This window comes from Triturus cristatus, chromosome 8 (genome assembly GCF_964204655.1).
Source record: "Triturus cristatus chromosome 8, aTriCri1.1, whole genome shotgun sequence".
NCBI classification, from domain to species: Eukaryota; Metazoa; Chordata; class Amphibia; order Caudata; family Salamandridae; genus Triturus; species Triturus cristatus.
The window spans coordinates 579,606,179-579,629,964 of NC_140591.1; positions in this window are offsets into that span (position 1 = coordinate 579,606,179).

Below are 23,786 nucleotides of genomic sequence, written 5' to 3' on the forward strand. Positions count from 1 at the left end.
CTGGGGATCCAGATGTTTGCCCTGGCTGGCTGTTGTTTTCTTATTATCCTTTATCGTCAAATATAAATATATATATTTCTATATTTTATAGTACTGGAAAAACCAAAGGATATAGGGACGTTATAGCAAGGCTCAGATTTCACAAGCACAAAACCACAGAAATACAGCAGTTATATTTACCTGAGCTAACTATAACTTTCGCCACCACAATGCACTGTTTATGACATCCCACATTACATCACTCATGACAGCTCAAATTACATCACTGATGACATCAAGTGAGTGTATGATTTTTCCGAGAGTTTGTGAGTGTTATACATATATACTAGCCTACTACAAAAGTTAAATAAGTATATCAGGTGTAATACTAATGAGTAATACTTTTATTATTGGTGGAGCCTAGGCAGAGCATGCACTACTCTGCGAGGTATGCTGTGTTCGCTATATGGGATTTAATTCCGCCAATCACTGGCGTTTCGTTCAAATGTCTGTAGTTCATAAAAGCGTGCTTTTGTTTGGTTTATGGCATTTATTTGTCCCCTGGAGTATTGGCCTATTATATGTATCCTTGCTTTTAAGCCTTTTTACTTTTTTGTTTGTGCAGGCTGCAGCATTTTGTAAGAAATTTTCATTTTTGGTCTCTTTAGTTACATAACCCTGTGCTGATGTATTGTACGCTAGTGCCACTGTTTTGACTAACATATAGTATAGTGTGCAGCTTTTGTAGATAACATTATTTAATTTCATGTTATTTAAAACAACTTTCACATCTAATTAAAAGCCTTTTAGCCAATGACAAACATTATTTGTTAACTCTTCACATTTTATAAACGTGGTCACTGTTTGCATCATGTTAATTTTTGTTGCAGACTCCATTTCTGTTCATGTAATGTTCTTTCATTTTAGTTTTTTTATGTGTGTTCAATACCATATTCCAGATGCAAGATTTTACTTAGTTGTATTAGGGGCAGGGTGATTTTTTTTTTTTTTGCTTTCTACCTATGCACTCCTATTTATGTGCAGGCTTGATAAATTTTGCACAATACTCAGAATGAGCTCCTTTCTATGGGGCATATTATCAAGCCAGGTAATAAAATTATCGCCGCTTTAGCGGCAGAAAACTGCTGCTAAAACGGCGATAATGGGCTTGATAATATGCTCTATGGAATTCCAATTGAAACCCATGTTAGATGTCCTTCAAATCTAACATGGGCATCAATTGGAATTCCATAGAGCATATTATCAAGCCCATTATCGCTGTTTTAGCGGCAGTTTTCTGCCGCTAAAGCGGCAATAATTTTATCGCCTGGCTTGATAATATGCTCCTTTATTCTTTCTGTATACTAATCTCGCAAAAACACTGGTATTTTCACCTAATGGGGTACGAATACTCCCTACATGGATTGGGACATTCTAAGTCTACTAGACAGTCCTGCCAGCTGCTTCTCAGGTACCGTCATTAATTCCTCATTCTAAGTCCTCTAGGCAGTTCTGCTAGCGGCTTCTCTAGTCTCATCAATAGTTCCTCATTATATGTTCTCTAGACAATGCTGCAGCTGCTTCTTTGGTCCAGTCGTTAATTTCCACTTTTTAAGTCCTTTAGGCAGTGCTGCAGATGTGTTTCTGTTCCCAATGGTAATTCCTCATTCTTAGTCTTCTAGGCAGTGCTACTAGCTGCTTCTCTGGTCCTGTCAGTAACTTCCCCATTCTAAATCTTCTAGGCAGCATTGCAGCTGGGTCTCTGATCACAGTGGTAATTTCTCAGTCTTAGTCCTCTAGACAGTGCTGATAACGTTTTTCTGGTCTTATCGGCAATTCCTCATTCTAAGTGCTCTAGAGAGTGTTGCAGCTACTTCTCTGGTCCCGTTGGTAATTCCCACATTTTAAGATCTATAAGCAGTGCTGCAACCACTTCTGTGTTCCTGTCAGTAATTCCTCATTCTAAGTCCTCTAGACAGTGCTGCTAGGTGTGTGAGTGGATGTTATATTCCAAATAGGTACCCTATATAGGCACAGGTAACACTGCAACCTTTCAACTATATCCTTCCTTACATTACATACATAACGGTTCATAGGGACTGACCTTTTACCTAGATATGACACTTGATTCAGAATGTGGGTTTCTTCCTAGTTCGAAACTCATACATTATGCATGAGGCTTCTTGGAAGCACAGCAGGACTGACAGCAGGACGAACATCTCCTGTATAATATCTCTGTATAAAGTTCAGGCCCGATGTCATCCTTTAGGCTGACACAGTAACACAGCAAGGTAGGACCCCTGGGGAGACCTTTGGGTATGTATACATCATCTCTTGTTTAGAAAGACAGAGGAGACCGTGACTTCTGGGCTGACACACTGACCAGATAGCTGAGGTTTCTGCATGCAGACACTCCAGCTCGCAGTGGTCTAAAATCCCTTGCGGGGTGTCCAACTCGAGACAGGGACGGGGTGCTATATTCTCTTATTCACAGGTAAGGGGGTTGACTAGATCCTAGAGGGATTCTTGGCATAACACCTACACAGATGCTGGGTACATTTAGGTACATTTAGTTAGGGAGGCATTGTAGGAGTACACATTTATTATCACTTGTTTTATGTACTTGTATATATTAATGATTACTGCAAAATGGTAGAACTGTACCATCCCTTTACTTTCATAGTACTGCTATTCATATATCTCTGCCACTGTCTAATGGTTGTTGCAGTTCATCTATTCTACACTAGAATAACAACTGTTCAATAAATTCTTATTGACAAACGATCAGTATGTTTATTCTGTGTATCTCTGAGACCAACTAAGTGAGCACAAGTGACTGAGCGAAAGGTAGTATATTGTTTCCACGATCCTGGGGGATCAGGGTTGTCCTGTTCTGAGGTTGCCAGAAATAATTCTCTCGCCGAGAAGAGGAGACTCTAGTGGCACTGTGAGCTAGCTGATACAAATAGGCTAACATATCCGGTGGGGGTGCACGGAACCAGTCTGCCACCAATCCCATAATTTATGTTATCCAAATGTGCAGATCCTGTATAGGGTATATAGGAACTACATGACATGGCACCGCAAACGTTGGATGGGTGCTTATTTAACAGTAGAATCTGAGTAGTTCAGTCGTGCTATTCTCAGAGACCCCTACTCATAAAATACCAGAGACGTCTGGAGTAGGTGGGCACAAACTCCTCCACAGCTGAGTAGGTGAAAATATCCAATTTATTAGCTGTTGGTTAATCAAGCTTGAAGGACAAATATTTCCTAAATTGTGCAAACACCTGATCATAGTTTCCTTAAAAAGTTAACTTGTGTTCTATACACAATGACTAACCAGGTCACAGACCAAATACAGCAAGCACTCCCCCTCACAGATAAGGAAGAAGATGCAGACGCAATACAAATTGCACCAAACTTTAAAACTACAGTCACCCTGAAACTGCTAGAGCATGGTTTATCATCAAGGGGTGGCATAGTAGTTTTAGTGATCAAGGCACACAAATCAAACAAAACAGAGGTATTTTTTTCACGGTTTACATTGTCAGCAGCAAATGCAAGATCAAAAACATTTCACTCCTACATGGAAGGAGATGCACCAGTGGAATATTGTCCGTTCGAAGACATACAGGTTCCGCTCACGTACCAGGAACACTTACTCTGGTTTAAGGATGCCCTACACCATATAAGAAGAAGAGTAAGACCTGGCCTACTAGGAAGAGAAGGGGCAACATGGCCAGTATTAGCGGCCTACACACCACATCCTGACATTGACAAAATGCCAGTAGGAGACTTACTCATACAACATAAAGATTTCTTTAAAATCTATAGAAACATGACGCAGTTCGTCATGACACTTATAGTCCAACCAGCAATAGTTGCAACAAATGGAACTCAAGCTCAGGGTATAGCAACTAAAATCACACCATAAACATTACATGCAGTAATGGGCAAAATGCCTACAAAACATGAACAAATGCCATTCTGGGTAGCTCAGAAAATAACTCAGCTAGAGGCAGTGTTCCCGAATACTACCCCATATGAAAAACACAGAACGCTAGCAATCTGCTTGCCCATGGGGATAACACCACAAGTAGAAGAGTGTACCACTTGGGATACTGTCTTTGCTGCCATTTATACCAGACCTCATGGTATTCCGTCCTTAGCAGTGATACCGGATGTATTGAGACAAATACAAAACGAGTACGGAGCAGAGCCTGGTCTGACCTTAGGGATGAAGTTACTAGGTAACTTTGCCCAGGTAACAGCCATAATATTAGCAAATAATAAAGGGGAGGCAGCTTCAGTGGCTATCCGCAAACGCCTAAGGGAGTTCAGTCCTTTAGAACAAGAACATGTACTACCAAAATAAATTGAAACTGCATATGTAGAATTAGGCAGAGACAGTTTGGGTGGGAAAACTTTTAAACCACAACTAATGGGCAGTCCTGATAAGGACACTTCCAAGCAGACACCTGTGGGACAATAAAAAACAGCAAACATTTTAAAAAAACAGATCTCAATCCAGAGGTAGATCTCCACAGGAGCCCTCCGAAAAGAGGTATAACCTCATGAATAGGGATAATATTAGGAAACCTGACAGGAATCAGGATACTGATACACGTTCCTCTCGCTCCTTTCATGGTTCATCGAAAAACTCAGAAAGGGAAGGATGGTCAGACAGACAAGAAGAGCGTACAAAGTCCAGAGACAAGCAGCACGCTCAAGATTACTCTTCCAAAAAAGAAGAAAAGCCAAAGCAAATGCCACAGTTCCAAAAGAAGAAGGTTGCAGGTCTAAAGATCAGACATGCTCAGAATTCTGAGGACTCGACTACTGAAAGGGGAATGGGCTCTCACGATGCTAGACAGTGCAGCAGAAGTAACAATAGCTCGCCAGAACCTGGTGAAATTTCTGGTGATAACAGACTTGAATGATTATATCATAGTAGAAACACCCAGTACTAGGGTAAGTGTGCCACATAAAGTATATGAAATAACGCTCCAGATGGAGGGGGACAAATGTAGAACAGTGAGAGGTCTCTTTTGAGAGAACCTTACATTTGGCTATGACATTTTGTTAGCTGAACGAGATTGGTCTCCAGCATTCGTCCTAAGGGAGAAATGGTAATTCTACCGGCATTCTCAGACCATATTCCCAAGCACTTGCAACACACATATGCGCAGGAGTGGGTGGTAGCCCAGACTCCATCATTATACAAAAACCATGTTGGATGGGATGAGGATTCAAACCACCACATAATTCCTTTAAAAAATACTCCATCTGCACAGAGGTATTTTCCAATGAAGCAAGAAGCTAAAAAACTGGTCAGGGAGATCTTAGATCAACTTGAACACCAAGGGCTGATTGAAACTTGCACCTCTCAAATGAACAATCCTGTGTTTCCAGTCATGAAACCCGATAATTCATATTGTCTAGTTTTAGATTACAGACATTTAAACACTTGCATTAAGACATTTGCAGTTCAAAATGCACACAGTGCCGCATTAACGAATAACATTGTGCGGAAAAAATACAAAACAACACTTGATATCTCAACTGGATTTTCGTGCCAAAATATAGCTCCTGAAAGCAGGTATCTAACAGCATTCTCAGCGCTAGGGTCACAAGGGCAATTTTGTTGACTGCCCCAAGGGTATAACAACAGCCCGGGGTTGTTTTCGGCCAGGGTAACTGAGTTACTTCAAAAATTAGATGAAGAGGCATTGTCCTATGTGGATGATATTTATCTGATGGACGATGACCTGGAGGAGCAGTTGGACAGAGTGAATACCATAATTTTGGGATTTGCATCTGAGGACTACAAATGTAACTTTAAAAAATCTAAAATAGCCCACCACAGTGTCCTGTTTTTAGGATATGAGCTTTCAAGCAAAAGGAAAAGCCTGGCAGCCAATTTTTTAGAAAAATGTGCACTGCTCCAACCTCCAAAATCATTCAAAAATCTACAATCAATCCTGGGATTCCTAAATTTTGGTAGAACATACATTTTAGATCACGCAGAAAGAGTAAAAACTTTCTACGACTTAATAAAACCTGATTTTTCAGTAAAACATTGGACACAGGAACACACTAATACACTTCGTTCCATGCAAGCTGACATGATAGCTTCAAAACACTTACAAACATGTGTAAACATATGCTACCTGGTGATCCGTTTAGTTGCGGGTCAATCTGGGTCACCTATCTAACATATAATGAAGGTGAAACAGTACCAATTGCATACAAATCACATTTGTACACAAATACTGAGATGCACTTTGCATCTGCAGAAAAGATTCTGACAGCATGATAGACTGCTGTAGTAAGAGAAAGAGCACTGGCACAGGGGAAATGAATATTAGTAGTGATTCCGGTTCCAGCCTTAGAGGCTGCGTCAAAGGCAAGCGTTCCTAACGCTAAAGCCTTACATCCGAGATGGATACAATGGGTTAATTCTCTCACTACAACAGATGTAAAATGTAGGTACGACCCAAATTTAAAGACACAAGCATTTCTGCAATACGACCAAGAATATCCTCTACCAAATGAAATAATGCCTCTAGATCAGTATGAATATATAAATTACACTGACGGATCTGCTCAACCGGCCACAGAAAGTAAACAACAATATAGTGCGGCATGTGCAATCGTTAAAGGTCACATGCGGGATGGAAAGTTCCATCCAAGTTGCTCTAAAACGCAATCTCTCGGAGACTGCACAGCACAGTTGGCAGAGTTAAAAGCACTAATACTGGCACTTGTGAATACGGATCGAGAATTCCCCACACTAATTGTGTGCAATTCCTTTTATTGTGTGCAGTAATATAATGAATACCTGCAATACTGGGTTCAAAACGGGTTCAAAGACACAAAAGGTGGCACGATTAGGCATACAATGCACTGGGAACAGGTAGTCGAGTTGAAAACCAAACTACCAAGGGCGCACCTGATACATACACTGAGTCATCAGCGTGATGGCGTTTACGTTGATGGGAATTCCTTGGCTGATGAAGCCGCGAAGAGGGCTGTACGCACGGCTTCCGTAGCTGCAATCACTCGTTCTAAAACGAAAATAGACAGTGAGATTATGGTGTCTATTATTGCTTCACGCAAAAACAGTGGTGCAGTACCAAAAATATTTCCACTCAAGTACTTCTACAAGTTAGATGCCAATAACATTCCATTTGCTCAGATTCCTGGAGTGGGGAATAGAGTAATTCCAAACATGGACCGTAGATTAGGTTTAATTCTAGCAGCTCACGAGGGGATAGATTCTGCACATGCAGGAGTTACGGCACCAGTTTCTGTATTGAAACAATGCTATTGGCGGCCTAGATTAACAAAGCAGAGTACAGACTGGGGGCCCGATTCACAGAACAAACTTAAGACTAAATCCTAAACTTACTACCATTCTGGTATTCACAGAATGCACCTACTTCTTCTGGTATTCACAGAATGAACTTACAACTTTTGCTATTCACAGAATGGATTTACGACCACTAAACTTACGTCCGCACTCGGGCCGGAATTTCCGGACCTGGAGCGGAATTTCCGCACTCGGAGCGGAAAGTCCGCTCACGGGCCGGAGAGTCTACCTACGGGCCGGAAAGTCCGCATACGGGCCGGAAATTCCGCTCTCAGGCCGGAAAGTCAGATTTGGGGCCAGACTACATTAACTGTGGCCATTGATCATTTGAGACAAGGGTAAACACCTGTCCAAGTCCCTACCATCCCCCACCATGCATCAGCTGACACACTCCAGCCAATCCCAGCCAACAGCTCCAGTTAGCCATCATGTTGCTAGTGCCTACCATCGCCCACCATGATCCAGCTGAAGCCAATTAACACTCACTGACCAGCAGCAAAAAACATTTAAAAGCAGTACACAGTGAAGGAACAGGTTTGGCCACACAGAGTTTGTCTTTGCAAGCTGACACCGGCTGAGAACAATGGACCTACTGAAAAGAAAGAGGAATTTCACAGCAGAGGAGACCACCATGCTTGTGGAGTTCATTGTCAGGCACCACAAACGCCTCTATGGACTCCCACCCTACTGCACCAGTGGGACACAGAAGGCAGCCCTGTGGCAGCAATTATCCACTGCTGTCACAGCATTGGGGGAGGAGAGGCGCACAGTCCAGGACATAAAAAAAAATGGCAGGATGAGCGGCTGAGGGTAAAGGAGAAATACTCCCGGATTGAATTACATCGGATCCTCCCAGCCGCATACTCTGGACCCGCATCCTCCTCACCCCACTGGAGGAGGATATCCTGACCACGATACACCCCCACTTGGTCCATGGGCTGCCTGTCAGTGATGTCTGCTACGTGGTACCAGGTAAGTGGGATGAAAAGAAAAAGTGCATGAAAAGATTGTCTGTGTTGCACTGTCATTGTGAATAAGGAAGTAGTCCAAAGTATATAAAAAAATCCGTCAGTCAGAGACTCCTGTGTCACCCTCTGTATGTAGCACTACAAGTCCCACAATCCTTAGCGATGGAAATGGCAAATCCCTCCCCCACTTTAGAAAACATGGGCACTGTCCTGTTGCAGTAATACACCAGCCCGCTAAGTAGCAATTGACAAATATCAGCAGAGATGCGCCAGTAACAATGTGACACGCAATCCAACTCTTGTGCAATCGCAGATGCATCACATTTACAATGCGGTGCACTGTGGCGCTGGGATAGACAGATGTGTGTCGCAACTGATTGCATTAGGGGGGTGCACTGCTGGAGTAGTGTTGCAAGTGTGACGCAACTCCAACAATGTCCATGGACCGCCTACACCTAACGTTCAGGGCCACTCATTACATGTGCCTCAAGCTGGCGTAAATTTGCAGAGCACCACCCTATGAAAAGTGACTACGTGAAATGCCGTCGATTACACTGCATCACTTGTACGAGGCATAACCAAAGAAACGCACACCCTGCCTACATCACAGCTGATGCATGTTTAATGTTGCGCAGGACCGCACAACGTGAGGCCTCCCCATAGATGCATAACGTTGTGAATAAGTCTAAATGAGTCACCTGTATTACCCCACCGCTGTGTCACAGAAGTGACGCAACTGCGGTGTAAAGGTATTACAAGGGGCGTGTAAACCTGCCACAAAAAATCAACTAAGTAAATCACCCTGTGCCAGCTTAAAGCACAAAGCAGAAGGTGACAGAATCATCAGATCTAAAAAGTCATACACCTATTCTGTTGTACATTTCCCACCCTGCCACGCCATTACGTCCCCAATGCACCACTGCTCCTCCTGCCCAGTCTGCGGCAGTACTGCATAACACTGTTAGCATGCAGAAGAAATGGGGAAATCACAGAAATGTTCCACAAACACATATCCCATATGTTTAGTTTTCTCTCTTCTCACCCGTTGACACATTCAGCCAGAGCACAGACAACTGCCGCAGCAGAGGTCCCTGCATCTACTGGGAGGAATCACCACTGTACAGTGATAGGCATACCACCCTCACCGACTGGTAAGTCAAAGTGGCCAGGAGATGGTTAAAATGCATAAATTGACAGGAGTGACTGAAGGACATATAGTGCCCACATATGAAAGTCAACCAGAGATAAAAAATAGCTGCATTACTATTGGAGTTGTCAATGGACATCCACCTTTAGCTAATTATAATTGTGAACAGCTGAAGACAATATATTACATGCCTTGTCTCATCAAACCTTCGTAATTGTGGAACATGACATGTTTTTCAGCAACAGCCCCAGACCTGGCAATCCAATCCTGTTATCGAGTGCCACAACTACTCAGAAGGGTGTCCCCACTATGTTGTAATGGTGTCTATAGACGTAATCAATAAATCTAATTGACAGAAATATGGCAATGATGAACAAGTGAGATCCCAGGGTCATTAGTATTGACAATGCATACACTGTCCAACTTTGAATGTTTCCAATATAGATCAAATGCCCAGTTCACACAGCTGGTCATGTACCACTTACATTGTCTGGCTTTTGTGTTGCCCATCAACAAAACACGATAGTGCACCTCATATCAGGATCCGTAGACATGTCATTGTGATATTGGTTGCATCCAGGTAGTGGGCCCATCCGAAGTTATGTGGGAGCAATCATGATATTACGTATAACACACTTCAGCAACGCTGGTGCCCACAACTGCTTGTGCTCATCCTTTGTGCCAGAAATCTAGTGCATCACATGTGGCTGCAGGAATGTAAAGTAGCAAAACACACTTATCATTGTAGGTACAACGAGGTCCTCCCAGAATCAAAGACACACACTGACTTCTGCTACAAGGTTGGCTGTGACATCTGTTCAGGGCCCACACACTGTTCTGGTGCTGGGCCAAGGGAAGTGAACCTAATAATATATCAGGCTGACTGCTAATTAAATGTGCCTTTCACGTCCGCTGTATGTTGTATGTGTTGTACAACACTGTTGCCCTGCATCACAATATGCTCACATATGGCTTTTGAAACCATGCAAGATCAGACCCTGGTGGCTAATGAAAGGATGACACAAAATGTATGCCAAGTGAGTGCAGAATGGACATTCAATAGTACCATGAGTCATATGAAGTGACCAAAACACAACCGGCTTGCAATTCAATTATCGGAAACACCATGATGAAAATAACATGGCTGAGGCCAACACTGATGCCAGTAGTGTACCTTTGTGATGGATGTAGGGGCTGCTAAGGTGAATCTTCATGCAATGACACCTGCTAAATAACTTGGCTGAAGAGCAACACGCGAATCCAGTGCAGGCAGAAAGCATCACAGCTTCTCAGCCTATCCGCAATGTGTGAGCATAACCAAATGTTACATTCTGCTTGCCTCCTCTCCTACCGTATTCACATGTATAGGTGAGTGTTTGACATATGAGGTTTGGATGTCTGCTGTACAAGACACCAATCGTCGTCAGCTAAGTAGTATCATGATCTTGGAAATAGAGTATGCAAAGAGAGGACACTCACAGGATGGCCATAAGACATCTGTGTTCTCTCATACAAATATGTGTGACTTCATGCGTGGGGAAGCACAATTGAGCAACATCATGTCCCTGACTATTGCAAATCTCACACATGAAACCCTTTCTGACTTGTCAACAAACAACATGAGGCTCTGGAAATATGTAAGTCTTAATGGCAAAGGTGAAAGCAGTGTAATGGGGAGGATTCCGGGTCATTTATCCCTTCCTATCAGTAACCTTCTCATACATGTGTGTCTGTTGATGTGTCATCTTATTGATGTCAGTGCTGTGTGGCGGAAACGGCTGGCAACTGCTGCATGTGAGCAGGTGCCCAAATGTAAAGTTCAGGAGCTAAACATGCTGCACATTGTTCTGGATTACCCACAAATGGACATTGAGAATGACATGTTGGCTCAGAGCTACCATCTGTGGTTGAAAAATATAGACCTGTATGTCTCATCACAGCTGCTGACAGGATGACACCACAGCAGCGGACACCGTCCCGGGGACTGCATGACATCCTGGCTGCAGCAGTTCAACCCTTGCGCACCTGTCCTTCAGGTAATTCTAGCATGAGGTGTGTCTGTTGATGTGTCATCTTATTGATGTCTCTGCTGTGTGGAGGAAACGGCTGGCAACTGCTGCATGTGAGCAGGTGCCCAAATGTAAAGTTCAGGAGCTAAACATGCTGCACATTGTTCTGGATTACCCACAAATAGTCATTGAGAATGACATGTTGGCTCAGAGCTACCATCTGTGGTTGAAAAATATAGACCTGTATGTCTTATCACAGCTGCTGACAGGATGAGACCACAGCAGCGTGCACCATCCCGGAGACTGCATGACAGCCTGGCTGCAGCGTTGAAACCATCGCGCACCTGTCCTTCAGGTAATTCTAGCATGAGGTGTGTCTGTTGATGTGTCATCTTATTGATGTCACTGCTGTGTGGAGGAAACAGCTGGCAACTGCTGCATGTGAGCAGGTGCCCAAATGTAAAGTTCAGCAGCTAAACATGCTGCACATTGTTCTGGATTACCCACAAATGGTCATTGAGAATGACATGTTGGCTCTGAGCTACCATCTGTGGTTGAAAAATATAGACCTGTATGTCTTATCACAGCTGCTGACAGGATGACGCCACAGCAGCGTGCACCATCCCGGGGACTGCATGACATCCTGGCTGCAGCAGTTCAACCCTCGCGCACCTGTCCTTCAGGTAATTCTAGCATGAGGTGTGTCTGTTGATGTGTCATCTTATTGATGTCACTGCTGTGTGGAGGAAACAGCTAGCAACTGCTGAATGTGAGCAGGTGCCCAAATGTAAAGTTCAGGAGGTAAACATGCTGCACATTGTTCTGGATTACCCACAAATGGTCATTGAGAATGACATGTTGGCTGAGAGCTACCATCTGTGGCTGAAAAATATAGACCTGTATGTCTTATCACAGCTGCTGACACGATGACACCACAGCAGCGTGCACCATCCTGGGGACTGCATGACAGCCTGGCTGCAGCGTTGAAACCATTGCGCACCTGTCCTTCAGGTAATTCTGGCATGAGGTGTGTCACTGGCTTCGACTCCAAAGCCATTACAGAGATCCTGATTCCCCTCTGCATGTAATCAGCAGTTGTTGTGTACAAAGTGAAATACAAATCAGGAGTGTCATGTGCCTGTCTGTCAATTGGTTATGCAGATAATTGAGAATGTTGTCACTTCCCTCTACAGCTGCTGGTTCAGGGACAGCTATGCCTACAAAAGCTGTGAGGAGACAGGTCCAGCAGGTGACACTAGGGGGGAACACCAAGGGACAGAGAGTTGTGCCTGGAGCTGGTGAGTTTGCCTGTATCTGTGTAACACCTCAGTACTATGGTGTGAGCTGTCATTTGTGGTGGTACCCTACACAGGTCACACGATCCTCATCTGTTGATGCAAAGTACAGTTAATACAAACCCTTGTGTTGCACCACATGTTATACCAGGTCAATCCCTAATACGGTTGCAACCTCTGTTCCAGGGGATGCTGAGGACAAGGATGACAGGCCTATGACCAGTGCGGGCCAACAGGGAATCAGAGGGGAGAATCCCCTGATCCTCCAAGCTGTGATGTCGGCTGCAAGTACTGCTCAAGAGGAGGAGGATGAATTTCCTGAGGACCTCTACTTGGTGGATGATGAGGACTACATGTCTGATGACGATGCAGATGCCAATGCGCGCTATCGTGCCAGATTGGCTAAATCGGTCAGGGCATTACATCCTCTGCCAAGCAACGTTCGTCAGCCTCCTCCCAAGCATAGCATGGCCTGTCCCCAGCCTCGAGCAAACCAGCCACAGCACCCACACATCACAACACAGACATCACTCCTTCACAGTCCTCACGTCCAGGACCAACATGGTGGTTCCCCTACCCGCTCTTCCCTAGACAGTGTATCCCTGCCATCCTCTCCACCATCTGGGGGTAGTACGAGCCCTGTTGTGCTGCCGGTATCCCCTGGGCACCATTCACCTGCCCAAAGGCTCCCACCTTCCACCCCCCCCGCTGTAGGACCTGCTCGTCCCATCCATGGCAGACAGCTGCAGAGAGGGCCTGCACCTGGCTATGATGGCCAGTGTGAGCAGGACTTCTACCAACAGCAGAGCGATGTGAGGCAGGACATTTGTGCCATAGGGGCTACCCTGTCCGACATGTCGGAGTCCCTGCAGGACATGGTCCACTTCCCTCAGGTGGTGGAGAGGCTGAGCCAAGTGTTGGATAGGATGGATAGGACTTGGCAGGACATGTCCAGAAATATGCGAGACATGCTATCCATCCAAAGGGAAGAGGGTGCAAGACACCATGCCTTGGCCATGAAGATGCTGGAGGGCATATTGAAAGTGAGCCAAACTTTCCCTTCACAGTCAACGCAGGGAGGGGAGCCATCATATCTGCCCCCAGGACAGCACATCCCCACACCTGCACCAACTGCACAGCAACAGAGCAAAGGGAGACATCCACACCAGCGGGCTGAACTGGCACTCCCACCACCAACCCCTGTACAGGCACTCCCGCCACCTGCACAACCACCACCAAACTACCAACCCCTGTTCAGGCACTCCTGCCACCTGCACAACCACCACCAACCCCTGTACATGCACTCCCACCACCAGCACAACCACCACCAACCCCTGTACAGGCACTCCCGCCACCTGCACAACCACCACCAAGCCCTATACAGGCACTCCCACCACCTGCACAACCACCACCAACACCTGTACAGGCACTCCCGCCACCTGCACAACCACCACCAACCCCTGTACAGGCACTGCCACCACCTGCACAACCACCACCAACCCCTGTACAGGCACTGCCACCACCGGCACAAATACCACCAACACCTGTACAGGCACTGCCACCACCTGCACAACCACCACCAACCCCTGTACAGGCACTCCCACCACATGCACAACCGGCCCTTGTCCAGGCACAACCATCAAGTGTGCATACACCATCTGCCCCAGCACATGTAGATGACCCTGGACAGTCCCTTGGACAGTACCCACCTCCACGTAGGTGGCGAGCCAGACCTGAGCACTCTGAGCGGTCCTCCCCCCCAAATTGCGATGTCGCAATCACGATCACCAGCGACAGGAACCCAGGACAATGTAACCACGTGATTGTGTGTTCACCAAATAAAGACCTAAAAAAAAAGAAATCTGTTGTGTATCATGTCCTGTGTAACGATGTAGGTGGCCTCGAGATGTGAGAAGGTATGTGTGTGTGTGACACAGTTACAAGTGTAACCCATCATTGCGACAAGCCATTATGTGCATAGCAGATGACTCACCAAATATGTGTCCTTATTCAGAACCCGACATTCTAAATGAAGTCAAACAAGTAGAAGTAATTAGAATTCCTCAAATATATTTAGGTATGAACAGAACAACCGTCCGTTTGGAAGGGAGGAAGGAAAACAAATGATGGTCTTGATGCAGAGGGAGAAGGGAACCTGGATTGGGGTGGGGCAACAAAAATATAACACGTCAGGGAGCGTCAGGGAAAACAGTCTATTTACAAGGGGAAAATGAAATAATTGTTCACGTCAATGTCTCCGTCAAAAGTCAAGTGTCCTTCTGGTCATCCTCTAGGACCACAATGTCCAGATCCTCTGAGTCCGATGCAGGCACAGGTCTGGCAGGTGCAGTAACAGGCACCACATGTGTTTGTGACACACGAGGAGTACGGGGGGAAACAGTGTGGGGCAACGAACAGGGGGAGACATTGACGGTGGTATGGGAAGGGATTGGGGAGACAACAGACGACATGGCTGTGGTCAGTGAATTGATGCTGGTGGCGAGGGTGGCCATAGATCGGAGCATGTCCTCTCGCATCATGCATACCTCCATACACACTTGTAGCATGATGCGAGCGGACATGTCTGGCTGACCCTCACACATCCACATCAAGTCCACTGGCACAGCCACTGGAGGAACAACACCGGGAGGGGCCTGGGGGGACAGGAGGGATGTGGTGCCTGAGGTCCGGAGTCAATGATGTTGTGGAGCTGGCGGCTACGAAGAGGGGGACTTGTTCCAGGGGATGTAGCTGGAGCCCCCGATGGAATGGGGGACTCTAGAGGTAGGGAGGGGCTGATGGCAGGCCCAGATTGTGTGTTGGCCTGCCCCGAGGACACCTCTTCAGGGCCCACAGGTGAAGAGTCATGGGGAGAGTAGCTCTCCAACACATCATGGTCCGAGGTGTCGGGTTCACCCCCCCTTCAATGTCTGCAGCCTCCACCCGGGATGTAGCACCAGCATCAGGGTGTCCCTTGTCAGTCCGGGTGGGCGCAATCCCTTTGCCTCTTGATGTTGAGGGTCCCTTCTCATCCTCCTCTTCCTCGCTGGTGGAAAGAGGGTGTAGCCGCCGTCGCACTGGTGGCCTCTCGCTCCGGACCTGGTCCTGCTGCCCTTCCGTTTCGCCAGCTGTGCCTGCAGAAATGTAAGCAAAATCCTAATGTTATGGTGGTGTCATGCAGGACGAGACACATACATAGAGGATCCAAGCTCAGACTTATTTTCCTCTGATCACACTCTATAGTTGTCAGTGTCTATGAGCTGACATTACGTGTATGTTCACTGTCATTTACTGGATTGAGTCTGACATGGCCATCTCACGTGGATGTTTGTGGCTTACACAACTGTATTGGCCAACCCTCAACCTGGCATTCTGGTGATCTGTGTGTCCTGCCACTGCTACATGTGCAGGTTCCAAAAGCAGTCCACCAATGGAGAACATGAAGAGTCCTGATTTCTCGGATTTTGGCCATTCATAGAGAGACGCAGCTATTTAAGGTCTGGACAAGTGTCATCTGCTTTGTGTCATTGTATGGGACAAGACAAGTGGCGAATGGGGGTCACACATCCACTGAGGCTCTGGGTTATTTGTGTAGCTACATTGTGAGTCTAGCCTTGGGCTGTCCCCACACATGATCTGACAATCCAGTGGCACATATTGGCTTTGGTGACTGATATGGTAATGCAGTACACCGCTGAACAGTGGGGGATTGTTGTGACAGCTACCTGTACATGTGAAATGTCAAACAGCCCACTGAGGGTGAGACGTCTGTCAGTGGACACCTCTTGCAAATTTAGAAGCGCTTAAGAGTGATGCAAGGATGTCACAATTGGGACCCAAACTCTACAAATGCAATGCAAGTCACAGCATCCAATGCCCTTTGGCCTGCCATGCTCACACTGGACAGTGTCTGTACCATTGCTCATCCAATGCACACATGGTTTCCCAGTGCCAATTGTAGTGGTGCGGGAGGAGCAGATTTCAGTATAAATGCACTATTATGGCTCATTTTGCCAGTTTATAAAGAAACGTGGTATGGAGGAAAGGATATAAAAATATTTTTGAACAAAGACACTTTTAATTATCCATTCACATGTGATTAAATTCACTTCTCATTTTCTTTGTATTTGTGCTGAGCATATACAAAAACATATATTTACAAAACAAAACCTCTGTACATATAACAAAACTACGCAACTGTCCTAAACATTAATTTTCAATTGTGGGTCCACCCTTCAATAGTGTGGACAACCCCAGAGGGCATATACATTGCATGAGAAGTATCAATGTCCCCATACATTCTAAGGCAATGCAAGGTTGTTGAATCCCAACACAATCAAAATCTTTTGGGTCCCTCTGTAAAACCAAAATGTTGACGCGGTCGCGTTTCAGCCAATCAATTCCTTTTGGCCTCTTCAGGACAAGGAAAACAGCAGCAATCTTAGGCTGGTCCCTCTACTCAGCATACCAAGCGTAAGTACTGTACAATAGCCAGGAGTGGGACGCAGGGGATCCAACCCCTATTCCATCTCTTTATTGAAAAGTCAGCTGGGCCCCCTGTTCATGTTCTAAAGTCAAGATTTCTTCCGTCGTGATTATACGCTTGCTTCTCTAGCCTCTCCTTGATAGCTCTTCCGCATCTATCGGTGCTAACTCTCGCTACGCGAGTTTGTTCAGGAGAGCACTATCTGCAGCATATGCTGCAGATAGTGCTCTCCTGAACAAACTCGCGTAGCCTTATCATTGCATTGCCTTAGAATTTATGGGGACAGTGATACTTCTCATGCAATGTATATGCCCTCTGGGGTTGTCCACACTATTGAAGGGTGGACCCACAATTGAAAATTAATGTTTAGGACAGTAGCGTACTTGTGTTATATGTACAGAGGTTATGTTTTGTAAATATATGTTTTTTGTATATGCTCAGCACAAATACAAAGAAAATGAGAAGTGAATTTAATCACATGTGAAAGGATCATTAAAAGTGTCCTTGTCTTTTCCTCCATACCACGTTTCTTCATATATTGTGTTCTCTTTACCCAGGTAATGGTAGGGTAATTGTTGGGTATACCCCTAGCTATCAGAATCATTTAGCCACTTGTCATGACGAAACTACAACTCCCAAAATGCACTCTGCCCTGTACAGTCCATATGCCACAGTGTGCCTTTTTATGCTTGGTGAATGCTGCATGGACACAGAATCTGTGAATGGAGGCATCGGACACACAATGGTACAGCACTGTTTCACTCACATCATACTCCCAGACACATTTAGCATATCATGCACTTACCATGTCCCTGCTGCTCATGCTCCTCCAGCTGAGCATGGATGGTCGGCCAAGCTGCTCGCAGGACCCTCCTGTACAGTGGGGATAGGCGAGGACGATGCACATGGTGCTGGGAAGACTGGCCCACCAGCTCCTCAGCCTTGTGCCGGGACCACCGTTTCAGGTCCTCCCAGCTCTTGCGGTATGCCCTCGCACTCCTGGTGTGGACTCCCACTGCACTGCAACGCTCCCCGATGTTGGCCCACAGCCTGGCCCGGGCTGCATTGCTCAGCTGATGTTCAGGGTCCCCATATAGCTGAGGATATTTGGCCAGCACCCCCTCAGCCAAGATGTCTAACTCACTTTCAGTGAAAGGGGGTGCCTTCTCTTCATAACCCTCAGCCATTATGGGGATAATAAGAATGATGAGAGCAGCAGGATGTCAGAGGATCTGATCTGTGAGTGAGGATGACTCAGAATGAACACAAAATGGCTGCCAACTATTTCCTGTGATGTATTTCCTGCCTCCAACTTCCTGTAAAACATTTCCTGAATGAAATAATGTGTTCCGGGTCATTTTCGGAGTTTACGGCCCGTAAGTGCAGTTTCCGGTTCCGGAGCGGAGGGTCCGCACACGCGCCGTACGCTCCGTAATCGGGACTTCCGCTTTTGTGCCGTAAACTCCGAAAATGACCCAGAACATATTATTTTATAGAGGATATGTTTGACAGGGAGTGGGAGGCAGGAAATACATCACAGGAAATAGTTGGAAGCCATTTTGTATTCATCCAGATCCATCCACAATCATGAATCTAATCTACTGCCATCCTGTTGTGGATAAAAAAGAAAAGACAGTGCATGTGAGAATTATTAAAATGTAACAAGAGGGGCAAGAGACCATTTAAAGACATTTCTGCACTTATGGGCGGGGGGGCTGACACAACATCAAACCCTTGTTTCAGTTTCTCATGCTTTGCATCATGGTACATGTAGTCCATATTGGGTGCTCAGTAGCAGAGCTGTGTGATGTGTTACGTAACATTGGGGTGGATAAGTGTGGATATATCACAGACACATGGGGGCAGATTTATGTTCCCTGGCACATCCCTGCAAATCAGCAGGGATGCGCCATGGGAGATGCGTCACGCAAGTTTGCCCTTGCACCACCGCAGATGCGCCGCATTCACAATGCCGTGCATCGTGGCGCAAGGACAAGCAGATGTGTGACGCATCTGCCGGCGTAAGGTTGGCGCATTGCTGGAGTTGCGTCGCAACCGCCACGCAGCTCCAGCAAGGCTCGGGGTGCCCCTATCCCTGACATGCTGCGTCAATCCTTAAGCCTGCATCAAGCAGGCTTTGACGCAGCATGGCCGGAAAAGTGACTGTTTTTCGGAGGCGTTCCTGCGCCAGAAGGCCCCCCCCCTGTGCAGGTACGCCCACATGTGGCGGAAGCTTGACAACGTGACACATCTCCCTAGATGCGTCACATTGTAAATAGCCCGCAGCATGGTGCTGGCTTCGCGCCGCCGCTGCGTCACTAACGCAACGGCATCGCAAAAGTGGCACACGGGGCGTATTAATCTGCCCCATGGTGTCTGATTCACCCATGACATCACTCACGTTGTAGGCGCATCTTTTGTGGGTGAGTCACATCTGTTGATGGCACAGGCCCGACAATGCTATGGTTATGGTCTTTTCTGATTAAGTGACCCATCCTCATGAGGTCCGGCTGGGTCTCTCAGTACATGTATCATTTTCCATCAGCATCAATAGATTCTTTCGGGACATCCACTTCACTGATCGCGGACATGGGCACATGAGCTGAAGCACGCTCAACCTTTTGACTATTGTCACCAGCTGTGATGAACATGTAGTTAGTGTGGCTTGCAAAGTTGTCTCAGGAAGGAATTTATTTACACAGTCGTGTATATCCAAGTTTCATCATTGGCAACAGACAGCAATCCACATTTAGTCCATTCCACTACAGGTTGCTCATGTGAAAAATGTGGAAATGAGCTGCTCACGGACTTGCATGCCCTGACCTCGGTTATGTGCCATGGCCCGGTTTCCCAGATTCAGAGCTAGCCGAGGTTCCAGCGGTATGTGTAAGCCATGCGTTAAGGCAATGTTGTGCAAGACACAACAGGCTAATATGATCTTGCACACGACTTCTGGGGAGTACTGCAGCACCCCCCCTGTACGGTCGAGACATCTGAATCGCGACTTCAACAGACCAGAAGTGCGCTCTATGATGGCTCGAGTCCGTATGTGTGCCCTATTGTACCTACGCTGTGGTACAGTGTTTGCACGCCTGTAAGGGGTGAGGAGATGTGGGGTGAGTGCATACCCAGCGTCACCTGAGGAGAGGGGAAAGGGCAGTTGGTTACATTTCCCTCTTTGACTTGCACAGGACATGATCTATACTGTATTACATGCAGTATCTGTTGGGCCATGTATGTAGCTTTATGATTCTTATTGTACAATGGTTAATGTTGGGGGGCATTCAGACATTTGCAAACCACATTTCCCTCATTTCTAACGCTTGGTACTTACCCAGTAGCCACATGTTGTCAAATTCTCCCACAGCCATCCGCCGGGCAAGAGGTGACATGCGGAATATGAAGCTGTCATGGGTACTGCCTGGGAACACCGCATGCACATTAATGAACCTCCCCCTGGCATCACAGACAGCTTGCACGTTGATGGAATGCCATCGGTGTCTGTTGCAGAAGATGTGTGCAATGTGGCGGGGTGGCTGAAGGGCCACATGGGTACAATCAATTGCACCCAGCACACGTGGGAATTGTGCAATGAGATAGAAATCTTGTGCTGCCCTTTGTCTCAGGGCCAGTGTACGTGGCATTTGTATATGGTTGTGGGATCTTGCAGTGATGCATCTCAGTACCTGATGCAGGCACCGCGACTGGCTCGCCTGGGATATGCCCACATGGTCACTGGAGACCCTTTGGAAAGAGCCAGTGGCAAAGAAATGGAGCGCAGAGAGGATCTTGAGATATGCTGGGATTGCATGAGAGCAGCAGGTCACAGAGTCAAGTTCCTGCTCCCACTCACATACCATATCCAAGATGACTTCTGGAGGGAAACGGTACCTGGCCCTTATATCTTGACTGGAAATTCCAAATAGGTTGATCCTCTGTCTGTAGATCTTCTCTGCTCTCCTCCTCCTCCTCAAGTGGTTTTGCCGCATGGCAAGGGGCAGTGCAACAAACAAATTCAGTGACATGTTGTAAGGGTTTGTGTGTGAGTCTGCTCTGCAGTTATACGTGCTGCCGAGCTAGGATTGGCTGGAGTGTGTCAGCTGATGCATGGTGGGGGATGGTAGGGACTTGGACAGGTGTTTACCCTTGGCTCAAATGATCAATGGCCACAGTTAATGTAGTCTTGCCCAAAATCGGAATATCCGGCCCGAGAGCGGAATTTCCGGCCCGTAGGCGGACTTTCCGGCCTGTAGGCGGACTCTCCACCCCGTGAGCGGACTTTCCGCTCCGGGGGCGGAAATTCCGGCCCGAGTGCGGACGTAAGTTTAGTGGTCGTAAATCCATTCTGTGAATAGCAAAAGTTCTAAGTTCATTCTGTGAATAGCAAAAGTAGTAAGTTCATTCTGTGAATACCAGGAGTAGTAGGTGCTTTCTGTGAATGCCAGAATGGTAGTAAGTTTAGGATTTAGTCTTAAGTTTGTTCTGTGAATCGGGCCCTATGTCTTGAAATGTGACATCTGCCAGCAGATGAAAGGTTTCACAGTAACACGTCCAGCGCAGACACCGATGGTAATATCTGACAAACCACAAGCGTGTGTTTACTTGGACCACTGCGGCCCCTTAAAAAGAGATGGGGCTTACAGATATATCATGGTTGCATTGGACTCCTGCTCAAGATTCCTACGGGTGTGGCCCCAGCGATCGGCTGACGCTCGAACTGTTATAAAAGATTTGCGAGTCTTCATAGGGAAATATGCAATTGGAACATTACATTCTGACCAGGGCCCTGCGTTTAGCTCTCTGGCTTACAAGGAGGCCATGCGAGGATTAGGTGTAGCATTGCGGTATTCCTCTCCGTACCATCCCGAGGGAAATTTGGTTGTGGAGAGGAAAAACCGAGACTTAAAGCAGTCTTTAACAGCTAGAGTATTAGGTACGGGTGAGAGCTGGATAAAACATCTTTATGGAGTACAGCGGGCTCTGAACAATATGCCAAGATGTTCCACAGGGGAGGTCACTCCATATAAGGTCCTATTTGGGACAAGGATGTTGGTACCTGATCTTGATTGTGAAGATACAGTGGCGGAGGAAAAACCATTTGACATCCATGATCGTTTGCCTGTTTTACAGGATCTAAATAAATCCAGGACACAACAAAGTAATGTCCACCTGAAGCAGACCGCCACTAGGGAAGTCAAATCAGTCACGGCAAGACCTGTCTGGATCCCAAAAGTCGGGGATCTAGTCAGAGAGAAAAAAGCGGACAAGAAAGAATTTGAGCCATCCTACAGAAAGCCTGTACAGGTCCCAGCAGTGAAAGGAACAAGAATTGTACTTCTACCGCTTCTTGCCAGAAAAAAGGAAAAAAGATTTGTCTCAATCGACCTAATCAAACCACACTATGTGGCCGATACTGAGTAGTAGGCCACATGAACTCCAAAGTTGCAGACGCCCTCCTCTGGCTACAATTCAAGAGCTTCAAAAACGGAAAGACTCATTACGTTCTAAGAGTCCCATCCACGGAATGAAGGACTATGCAACAACGCTATGGAACTAGTTTCCCTTGAACCTGAAATTCGAATTCAGAATCAAAATGAAACACAAATTGCTATTCGACCAAATACAGATGTCTACATTAACATGCCTCAACAACAGCAATCTACAATTTCTGCAAATCCGGATGCAATACCAACAACTGATCGAACTGCTTCTGGCTACTTTGATATGTTTTCAACATTATGGTCATCACTTTTTGCATAAATCTGCTAATTCTAGAAATGTGTTCACTTACCATCAGGGGAATCATTGACCAACACTGCCGAAAGGCAGTTCAAAAACATATACACAAAAGTTTCCGTATTTTTCAGGGTTTAATATGTCTGACCCAGCCTCATATTGTAATAAGGTTGCACCAACATCAGCACAGAAAAATATGTTCCCAAACACCAAACAAATTTACTCTGCTTCCTTTATTGCCCAGTTGTCTGAACAAGGTTACGACTTATGAAAAGACACCATAGACTTCAAATCAGTTTGGGGTACTAGAGAATGGCAAGTTCAGGGAACGGAAGCTTTGTTTAGAGCATGCCTTATCCCTCAACAGGTCATGTTTTTGAACAAGACAGTGTAACAGACGTCTTGCCTTGGACTAGCCAAGAACAAAGACTTGAATACACCTCGGCTGCCAACACCATCAAGGACCGAGGGTAATGATACATCACAAAAAGAGGTTAACTGAGATGACATCATACAATAAATAGATCAGACCCTGATTGGAGGAAATGGTTGTTTTGGCCCATAGACACCAATAGTTGTCAGTCAAGATTCATGGGTAAAATCGAAGGGTTCAATATCCATAGGCCAGATCCATGTTATATACAAAGAGAACATCCAGGGGTAGTGACATCCTACAGTGTTGGAAAGTTATGACTTGATTGGCTAAAAACCTCAACACTCACACAGGTGAGGCAACACTTATCCTTACTGTCACAGGATGTGGATCTTAGGGATTTTTTACTAGGTCCCAG